We start from the raw sequence: 9,969 nt of genomic DNA, 5'->3' as shown, positions 1-9,969 counted from the left end.
TTTAGGAATTTTTAGGGATGAATCGAAACATTTTAGGGATAAAATAAGTCACTTACCTTTCATAAACATCAACGTGTTAACTTACAGATATAGTTCTATGTGGTATGTGTCCAGTCTACCAGCTATTCCTATCCTCCAAGTCCTCGATACGACTGTACATCATCAAGATTCATGCAAATTAGGCATTTCTTGTACATCCAGCCAGGAACAGGGTCGTATAATCAGACACTGAAGCTTAGGAATCACTGGTAGACTGAGAGTGACAATACTTACTCAGTATAAAGATAACTAGAAAACATCCATTACTAGACATAATTACAAACCAAAAGTTCATCATCTCATCACCAAAAACTCCAAACATAACTGTGAATTTTTTTTTTAGGAATTTGAATAAAATTTTAGCCATTTTTTAGGAATTGCATACATTTTAAAAGTTTTTTTAGGAATTTTAGTGCGAGCTCAAAATTTTAGGAATTTTTAGGAATTTTAGGGCCGCTGGAAAGCGTTTCGTATTCATCTCCTACAATAAATCGCCGGATCTATCTGTCTGTCTGTCTTCTCAAGACCAGTAAGAGGTGACCTGTGAGGTATATTCTCAATCAGCATGACACGACGACCATTTTAGGCCAAAAACAATTTGCACAAAAAGGCCAAAATAAGGGCAAAAAAAGAAACAACAGATTTCCCCCCAAAAAATACTAGCGCAGCAGAAAAGATAACAATCACAGCAATCCTAGCGCTCCACTATACACTGCAGCAGAAAGGTCAAGACGAATCCTAGCGCAGCAAAAAAGTAAACAGCAATCCTATAGCGCTCAACTGTAGTCAGGCTCAAAATCAGGCAATCACATGAAATGCCGAAACGCAAGAAATAGCAGAAAACGCATGAAATAGCAGAAAAGCAGTAACCCCCAAAAAATCCCGGGCATCGCCGGGTAGCCCAGCTAGTTACAATATATATGAGAATTTGGTCCCACTGTATAGTTGGACGTTTATATGCTGCCTGAGCAACTTCGTTCTCATCAAGAATCTTTCTGCTGTTTACGATAGCGTCCTTTAAATGATCATACGCCAGGTCTAGGTCATGCATCTTATAAAGTTTATGGAGAAGGACTGAGGTGGGGATCAAATTGGTTGCGTTGCCGCGCTTAACAGCTAGTTCCGCTAAATCTGCCCAAATTGTGGGTGTTGCTAGTGTGGGAGGTAAAATCTTAGTAAGAGTGGTAGTTAAGTTTACCGTCGAATCGTGGTAATAGAAGGTGGGTAAGGTTAAATCCGTAGAATGTTCAGAACAGCCTGACTGCAAGGAGATAATTTGGTGAGTAATTATTTGTAAATCAGTAACCGTAGGTGCCTGGTTGTTAGTGGGCTGACAAGAAATTGTCAGGCGGAATGGTTTGATTGGTGAGATAAGCCAATGACCATTACTGATATATTGGACTAAATGTCTGGGGTTTGATTTCATCATTACTCTGCGCTGACAGTATGTTGATATCTCAGTACTGTGCCTCAGAAATAGTGCTACTAAACAGTCAGTGGATCCTGATACGTAGTAGATTTTAGACTCAGCTTGGCAGATTCCACTCGTGGCATCCAGACATTTGCGAACAAGTGCTGATTAAGGGTAAAAAATAGCGTGTCTTGTCCTGGGCAAATGCTATATATTTGTTATCGAGGGCATAGTATACGGATGATGTTGTGCCGTTAATGTAAACGGGTGCGGGTAGAATTTGGAAGCTATTAAAAATATTTCCGACATCTTTTAGAGGGAGAAATGTGATAATATGGAAAGACGTGCGAACCGGTACTACAACTGTTTGTAGGAGACTGTAATAGTATAAACTGGTGTTATGTATCCCCTTAGGTAAGGCGAGGTAATTAGGGATGACTTGTTTGATACCCTGTAATACTTCTTGTAACTGGGTTGGTGATACTAGGGACATGGGTAATTTTCCCATGAGACAGCTACTAAGTGAATGATCAAGTCCAGCTACTATACCCGTAATATCCTGCAATGTTAACATCATCATGTCTATAGTTGTTTGCACATGTGTTAGGGCAGCAATCCTATCATTTAGTGTATCTGTAAGTAGTAGGACACGACTATTAATGCGATTGATAAATTTCCGCATAATTTCGACTCTATCTATTAATTCATTTAAAGCGCCATGGTTCAACTGGACCTGAGCCTTCGTTAGATTAAACACTGTTAAGGAGTCTTCCATGGCATGCTGGAAGGATTCTTGGGTTAGTTCAAAGCGTGTTAGTTTATCCTGTAATTCATTAATATCATCTTCTGCTGCAACTCCATATAATACTTTCTGGAATTTTCCCCAAAACGGGAGTAGTGAGCGCTTACTGCGATGTTTATTGAACATTGATGTCAATCCATTAATGCGTTCTGTTAGTTGCTGATATCGTTTTTTAAAGTCAAGGGCATGCTTTGTAATGAAAGCTATAATGTCATGAAATTGTTCATTATTTAGTTGTTCGTCCTTGTTATCTTGCATCGTTGTGGTAGACCATGTAGGTATGTGGCAAAAAAATTCAAAATTATTGGATAACAATGAAACTGATCTTGCTGAAAAGCTCTTGAAAAGTTCTTTCCAATGATACCAAGATCATCTCCATAGGGCCAAAAACAAGAAAGTTATGGTAGTTTTTGTGACATTAAATTAGCATAATTTCCGTCTACCTGAGATAGCATTAAAACAATGCATTTATGGATCCAGCTTTGTGACCGAAACTACCTAATAATGGGGAACGCCAAAAGTGTTGTAGTTTTCTGATTTATTGATCAATTTTTATGAATCAGGTATCATTGGAAAGCTTAGAAAATGCTCAGTAAGACTGTAACAATAAGAATGATAAGATTAACAATTCAAGAACATGGTGAAGATTTGAATTTTGACCATAAAAGATAAAATAAAAATTTTTATTTTCAAACTCGGTCACAACATTGCAATGACCCTGAGGAGAGGTATTCCACTATTGCCATTCAGGCCCGTAGCCAGGGGGGGACGGACCCCCCCTTGCTCGCGCAGAAACCCCCCCCCTTCGCGTACTTGCAACTTTGGGTTACGGTTAGACCCCCCTGGTACAAATCCTGTACACGCCCCTGCCGAGCAAATTGCCAACATTGAAAAACGAACCCCCCCCCCAATATAAAGCTGGCTACGGGCCTGGCCATTTACCTTTAACACAAAATCAAGTCTCCATACAGAAGATCAGCTGCTAGTGCCTGCTTTGAAATGTCATAGTCAGTACTGTCTTCATAGCACTCCTCCTCTGACCAATATGCAATATTATAATGACTGCCTCCCTTCTTCCTTTTCAGTTTTTCAATCTTTCCAGACCAGACGGTCTTCTGACTGGTGTCCTCATCATACCAAGTATGGCATATTGTGCGACCAACAACAGTCCCAGTGAGAATGTCAGCAAGCCCTGTGTAGACATCATGTGGAAGATCTGGGAACGCTGTTTGAATGTCATTAATGTCAATGTCTTTAAACTTCTTTTCCACATCCTTTCTTTCCTTTTCACTTCTCCTTTGTCGCTTATTTGCCAGCCTTATTGACATTTCTTTTCTCATCTCACTGTCTTTCATCCTATTTGCTTTTCTTTTTCTCCTTGCTTTCCCTATTGACCACATTACAATTTGTTCTCGTTTCTCTTGATACATATCGTCCAGCCATTGTACAACTTTGTTTTTCTTTGCACGCATTCTAGCAACAAGGAAGTCAACATTTGCATGTTTAGCTCGATCTCTCCCTGCACTATACATGCCCATGAGTTCTTCTGCATCAATGTTGTGCAGTCTTGCTGAAAGCGTTGTCTTTCGCAACTCATCTGAGACAGACATCTCAAAATAGCGTTTGTACTGACGTTCCAACACTCCCACTATCGCACGTAAACAAGATGACATCATTCCACTGAACAACTCCTGATCCACAGGTTGCTTTCTCAGCTTCTTCAAAGTGTCATCATCACCACCAAGATCCCTCTCAAAAAAGTCGTTGGTTTGCTCAAGAATGGTCAATGGGTTGGCGGCTGCCTCCTTCAGACGGCAATGATGTCCTTCACCACATGGATGCCATCAATGTGGGTGAGGTTACTCTCGGCTGCAGTATAAAATATCTGCATCCATGGGCCAGTGAGCACTTTACCGAGGAGGCCTAAAACCTGCATTTCAATGACTGCAGTCTTACTACTGAAGTCCTTTTTGAAGCTGGGTACCAGGCCACCACATGTAACAGACCCTGTTGTAAAGAAGTCCAAGGAAAGTTGATAGTGATGGAACAATTTTCCACAGATATAGAAAAGAATGTGTAAACGATTCCCTCTGTATCTTGGGATCAGTCCTTTTGGAAGATTGTTGTCTTGAAGGAAAGTTTTGAACCCCTTCGGATCGCCTTTGCCATCTTTATAGCGTAGTTTATTGACTTGCAATACAATATTTCCAATCATACAGTCATTCCCATACACCTCACCCCTTGATGTCTCTAAGGATTTTAAAGTGCTTCTGCATGTACTTGCAATAGTATCCAAAGGATGTAAATGACAGTTCAACTGGTTTAATGACTTATTCCAGGTTTCATTCACCTTTCTAATTGTAGCTTGATTGACAGTAGCACGATCAGTCATTGTGTTGGCAATATTCTCGATTATTGTAGAGCGGCAAAATTGATATTCCTCATGATGGAAATCTGCATATACATTAGCCATGTGGTCTATGGATGATGTAATGTGTCCATGGTAGTCATCTGCAGTACCACCAGGTAGTTCATCGATGGCTATTACTTCACATTCTGTCTCTGTTGTCAGGTGTAGGCTATTTATGTGTGCCCCTTCCTGTGTTGTAGAATCAAACCCCAAGGTAAGGTTCTTTGTCTTCATTGCCAGCTCAGCACTCTTTAGATCTGCAATGGAGTCCATCTCGCGAGTCATTTGTTCCACAGTGGTCCTGTGAGGAACTGCGCTCAACACCTCACCCCTTCTTCTGGCACTGCTTTCAATTAAGGATGGAATATTTTCTGTGGGGACCTGATTAACCACAGAATCATACACAACCATTCTGATTGGAACACCATAAGTCTTGCCATCTTTCATTGTGCTATTGCTGTGCTCTTTAGATTGGCTACGGCATTCTTCTAAGCTTTCCTCTAGCTCTAGTTTTTCATTTTGCAAAACAAGGATTAAATCATCTTTTCCCTTCATTTTATTTTTCAGCTGATTAAACTGTTGTGATACGCTTGAAGCAGCCTTCTTTGCCTTTCGATTTGCTTTGTGCAATGCTTTCAAACGTCTATGCTTGCACTGTTCCTTCTTCAAATCTTCTTTAACAACACCAGCAGCACTTTCTTTTAATTGTTTTTTTAGATGTGCGATAGTGGCGTCTTTAACCTTCATGACTATTTTTTTCCGTTTAATGTCTTGCTTTAGATATTTTATTTCAGTACACTTCTGCTCACTGAGTTGAGTTTTCAGCTGCTTCACTTTACCTATGTACACATCCATGTGAATTCTTTGCTGACTGGAAACAAATTCAAGTCTTTGTTTTAACTTTCGTTTCCTGGGAGTGATGTCTCTTTCACGAAGACTGTGACCTGAAGCCGGAGTTACTCGAGACTCTGTAGACAGTCCCCATGATGGTGACGGTGTTACAGCAGTGACAGAACATGAAGGTCCTGGTGTTTCACATTGTGTAGGATCGACCAGTCCCGATGAAGGAGAACATGGGTTCTCAGATACTTGATCTGAAGTATCTATTTCTTGTTCACAAGAAGCTACAGACACTGTTTTAAATTTGCTATTACAAAAGTTTACAAATTTATTCCATTCACTCTCACGTGCTGGCTTTTTGAAGAATTCAAAGGTTTTGCCAATTGTTCTCACATGATTTGCATTGGTGGTGCAAGTAGCTGTTAGAAGAGAGGAAATGGCATGAACTGTCTTTGCAACTGACTTTCCATTTTCACAGTAGATATGCAGAACATGTCCATTTTTCAAGTTTCCATCATTTGGAATAGTACTATATTCATCAGTAAGGTGTTGACGAGTTACTCCAGGTTTTGCCGGAGGAGGAGCACTTCTTTTTTTCTTCCCCATATCTACTGGAGAAAGACAGAGAAAAGACAATGTTTTATTGTTAATCATTTATTTATATTAGTTTTATTAGTTTATTAGTTTATCTTGGATGTGCTTAATTATTACCGTACATGTAATGTATACTGCACGCATTTCAAATGTTACTGTCTACGCAGAGTTCTAGAGTGTTCACAAGATTTTCTTAGTCACACTATGACCTTGACCTTTGACCTTGACCTCTGACCTTAAAATTTGTTGACGTTCGAGACATTGATATGAACTAACTTTGTACCAAGTTTGGTCAAAATCCGTTGAAGGACGTTGAGTCTAGAGTGTTCACGATATTTTCTAAGTCCAACTGTGACCTTGACCTTTGACCTTGAAATTTTTTGATGTTCGAGACATTGATATGGACTAAATTTGGTCAAAATCCATTGAAGGGCGTTGAGTCTAGAATCTACTCGTCTCGATTTATGAACAAATAAACCCATAGCTTTAGACTTTTAATAAAGATAATTATCCAAATAGAATACAAAGACCTACAAATACAATAATAAAAAAATTAATTAACAAGTGAGCAAATAAATAAATTCAATTTTTAACTCTAGTTTTCCATTTAAAACGATCAGCTGGGGCTTAACTTATTCATTCACTAAAAGCTGCCAAGCAAAATAAAGCCGTTCAGCCAATCACGAATGAGCATTACGGTCACGTGGGCAACAAAGTAGCAGGCAGCTTTTTCTTTATGATGGTACAACCGTTTTGCAATCCAAAATCATCGAATATATTAATGCCAATCTACATTAAATATCAGATTATCTGATCTCTAGACATATCACTAAATCTGTAAAATCCCCTTTGAAATAATAAAAATACTATTATTATGGCAAAATACCCCATCGTATTCACATCATTTTTCAATTCGCACACACATAATTCATGCTGAAATCATAGGCAGGTATGCAACATGCGATACGGCGGGACTAATAAAACACTGTTCGGGTCGATAAATTTCAATAAAATTTCACAAGTTCACTCTCCAATAATTAAATAATAATATAATAATAGTAAAAACGGATACTTTACTCACCTTCAGCAAAAATAATGGTGATTTGATGACCAAATTCAGGAATGCAAATGGAGGGCTGAAGTACGACCACTACCGGCTGTTCTTTGAACTTCCGAATCGTTTTTCAAGATGGCTGACTTGTGATTTACGTTATTGTATCGTGTGCATGTTTTTAAAAATAGAAATCATGTCACACCAAAGGGGATTAAACAGGGTTCCCCTTGCAGCCGGCGCCCAGAGGCAAGAAACGAAAACGAGGCTGTGCATAAGTTGGACATCGCCGCCGCGCGCAGATTGCCACATACCTAGACCATGGCGACTGAGTATGCCCCCGGTTATGAATGAGGTTTTTATATGTGTTAGTGGGGCTCTGTATTTCAGACCGTGGAGTGCGGTGGTGAAACAGATACTGGATTTGTTCATTTATTTCCTGCATGTAGTTCGTGACTGGTGCTAGGTCAAGTGAGAAAACCAAGGTTCACGAACTTTGTGTCACTGCGAGGTTTCCTTTGGGGATAAATAATTATCCTCGGACCAATACTAAAATTACCATTATGGTAGCGACACCCATTATGGTACGGTTTCCATATCTGCAAGGAAAAGAAAATACAAAGTGCGTAGTGACGTATGGCGAGACAAGTATCTAAAAGCTGAAGTCCTCCTATCGTTGTGCTTTGAAAGCTAAATTACGTTAGGTTATTTAGGTAGCTAATTAAGAAATATTGTCCGCAGTGGCGTTTGAGCTTTATGCCTCATGGTCCTAGGCAATTATGATCCATGGTTCATCTCCATTTCATTTATACTTATATCAAGAATCTAAGTCTTAATTTCTTAGTCATTCTTTATTCATTCATTCATAGTGTCATTCTTTCGGTCAGATTTATCTGAGTCATCAGTGACAGGGTTATGACAACGTTTACAATGCCGCCATCCCGCGACCATTTACGCAACCTATAGTGGCCTCACGGGCCGCGGATCGTCAGCCGTGAATGCAGCAGTTACTGCTGATTGCTTAGCTATCCACTCGTACCTGATTACCTTGATGAGAGGCATCTGAACGAGTATCTGCATTAGGTTGTACATGCAACGAAGCATTTGGTAAATATTGCGCCAATGGCAGCAAGTCACTGTCACTGTAGTCACTGTCTGAAACCCCCTGCTGGCCTGGTGACTCAGATTGCTCACTATCTGAATCTGCTGAATCTGATACTCGCGATGTACTTGGGTATGCAAGTTTAGTTTGTCATTGTGGCTGCCTTCTTATAGTTTTGTTCTGCGGCTCTGTCTTGTGTTTATATGCGTCAGGGCGGGGCTGGTCCCAATGCATGCATGGGTGGGCAGCGCGTAAATTATCTACATGGGCTGTCACTTCGCGCTTGGTTAGTTCATGCTGAAGTATGCACTTCTTTGTGTGTCCATACTTTTGTAACAATATAATGTGGTTTCCATGGTGATGCAAGTTTACGCATTGTGTCAGGCTTAAGGGTCGGGTCGTGGTAATACACCGGATCACCGGCCGCAAACTCCTGTTGTTGAGCTCTCTTATCATATTGTTGCTTGTTGCGCAAGCGCACCTCATGCGTCGCATCACGAAGGAACGAATATGACTGATGGAATCTTTCCAAGGTTAGTGCGATGGGGTCCTCATCATAGGTTGTTTTCTCCTGGGCAGTAACAAGTTGTCTAATGGAAGGGCGAGTGTTGCGAAGTACTATGTGTGCTTCAACGATATGCTGAGAGAAGATGCGGAATTAGCAAGTCCCAATTATTTTGATATTGATTTACGTAGCTAACTATCATGTTATTCAAGACACGGTGAAATCTTTCATTGGCTGCGTTAGAGGCTGAATGGTATGGGGCCCACCTGACTGCTTTAATGCCAAAATGGTTTGTTAATGTAGCCATAAGATTATTACAAAATTTAGTCCCATTATCAGACAGGAGGATTTTTGGACATGAGTGGCGAGGAATTATTTCATTAACTAGCAGGTCGGCTACTGTCTGCGCTGTTTTATCCTTGACTACGGAACATTCCGGCTAGCTAGTTAGTAAATCATGGAAGTGAATGACATATCTATTCCCTCTGAGTGTGAGTGGGTACTGACATGTGTCGACCGACACGACCTCGAATGGTGCATTAGGAATCGGTGCACCTAATGGGGAGCGAATGTATTGTAGCTTCCTAGAATTGAAAACAATACACTTGCAAACATATTTGTGAATTGCAGCATACATGCCTGGCCAGAAATATCTGCTTTTTACCTTAGAATATGTCTTGGAAAATCTTAGGTGCGCACTGAACTTATCATCATGGTGAAGGAAAATAATGGCTTCCTGAAAGATATGCGGTATAACCAGCTGACTACTTGCTTCTTGATGGGCTGATGGCTCTGTAAAGGCCGGCTTATGTCGGGTGCGATTGAATGCGATTCGACGCGACTCGACTCGACGCGACGCGACTGCAGTGCTTATGTCGACTTCGACGCGACTGCCTGCGGCTGCCTGTGACCAGTCACAGCCAGTGGCAGGCAGTCACAGAAGGTGCTTAGGTCGGAGCGACGATCGCGCAACTAATTATCAAGAGACCATTCAAAATGGCGACTTCCATGTTGCAAGTTTGTTTACAGTCAATTCACCATGAAAACATTGAAGTTTTGAGTGTAAATCGATAATTCCTTTATTATTGTGACACTGTGACTATTTACGATATATTTTGTTGACTTATTGATTCACACGTACTCCCTGTAGTGTATTGACTATTGTCTTGATTCACATTGTACCTTACCTATAAACAGTCATATGCCTATATATAT

The sequence above is a fragment of the Priapulus caudatus genome, unplaced genomic scaffold, assembly GCF_000485595.1.
Source record: "Priapulus caudatus unplaced genomic scaffold, Priapulus_caudatus-5.0.1 Scaffold500, whole genome shotgun sequence".
In the NCBI taxonomy this organism is placed as follows: domain Eukaryota; kingdom Metazoa; phylum Priapulida; class Priapulimorpha; order Priapulimorphida; family Priapulidae; genus Priapulus; species Priapulus caudatus.
Note: the sequence above shows the minus strand (reverse complement) of the source record.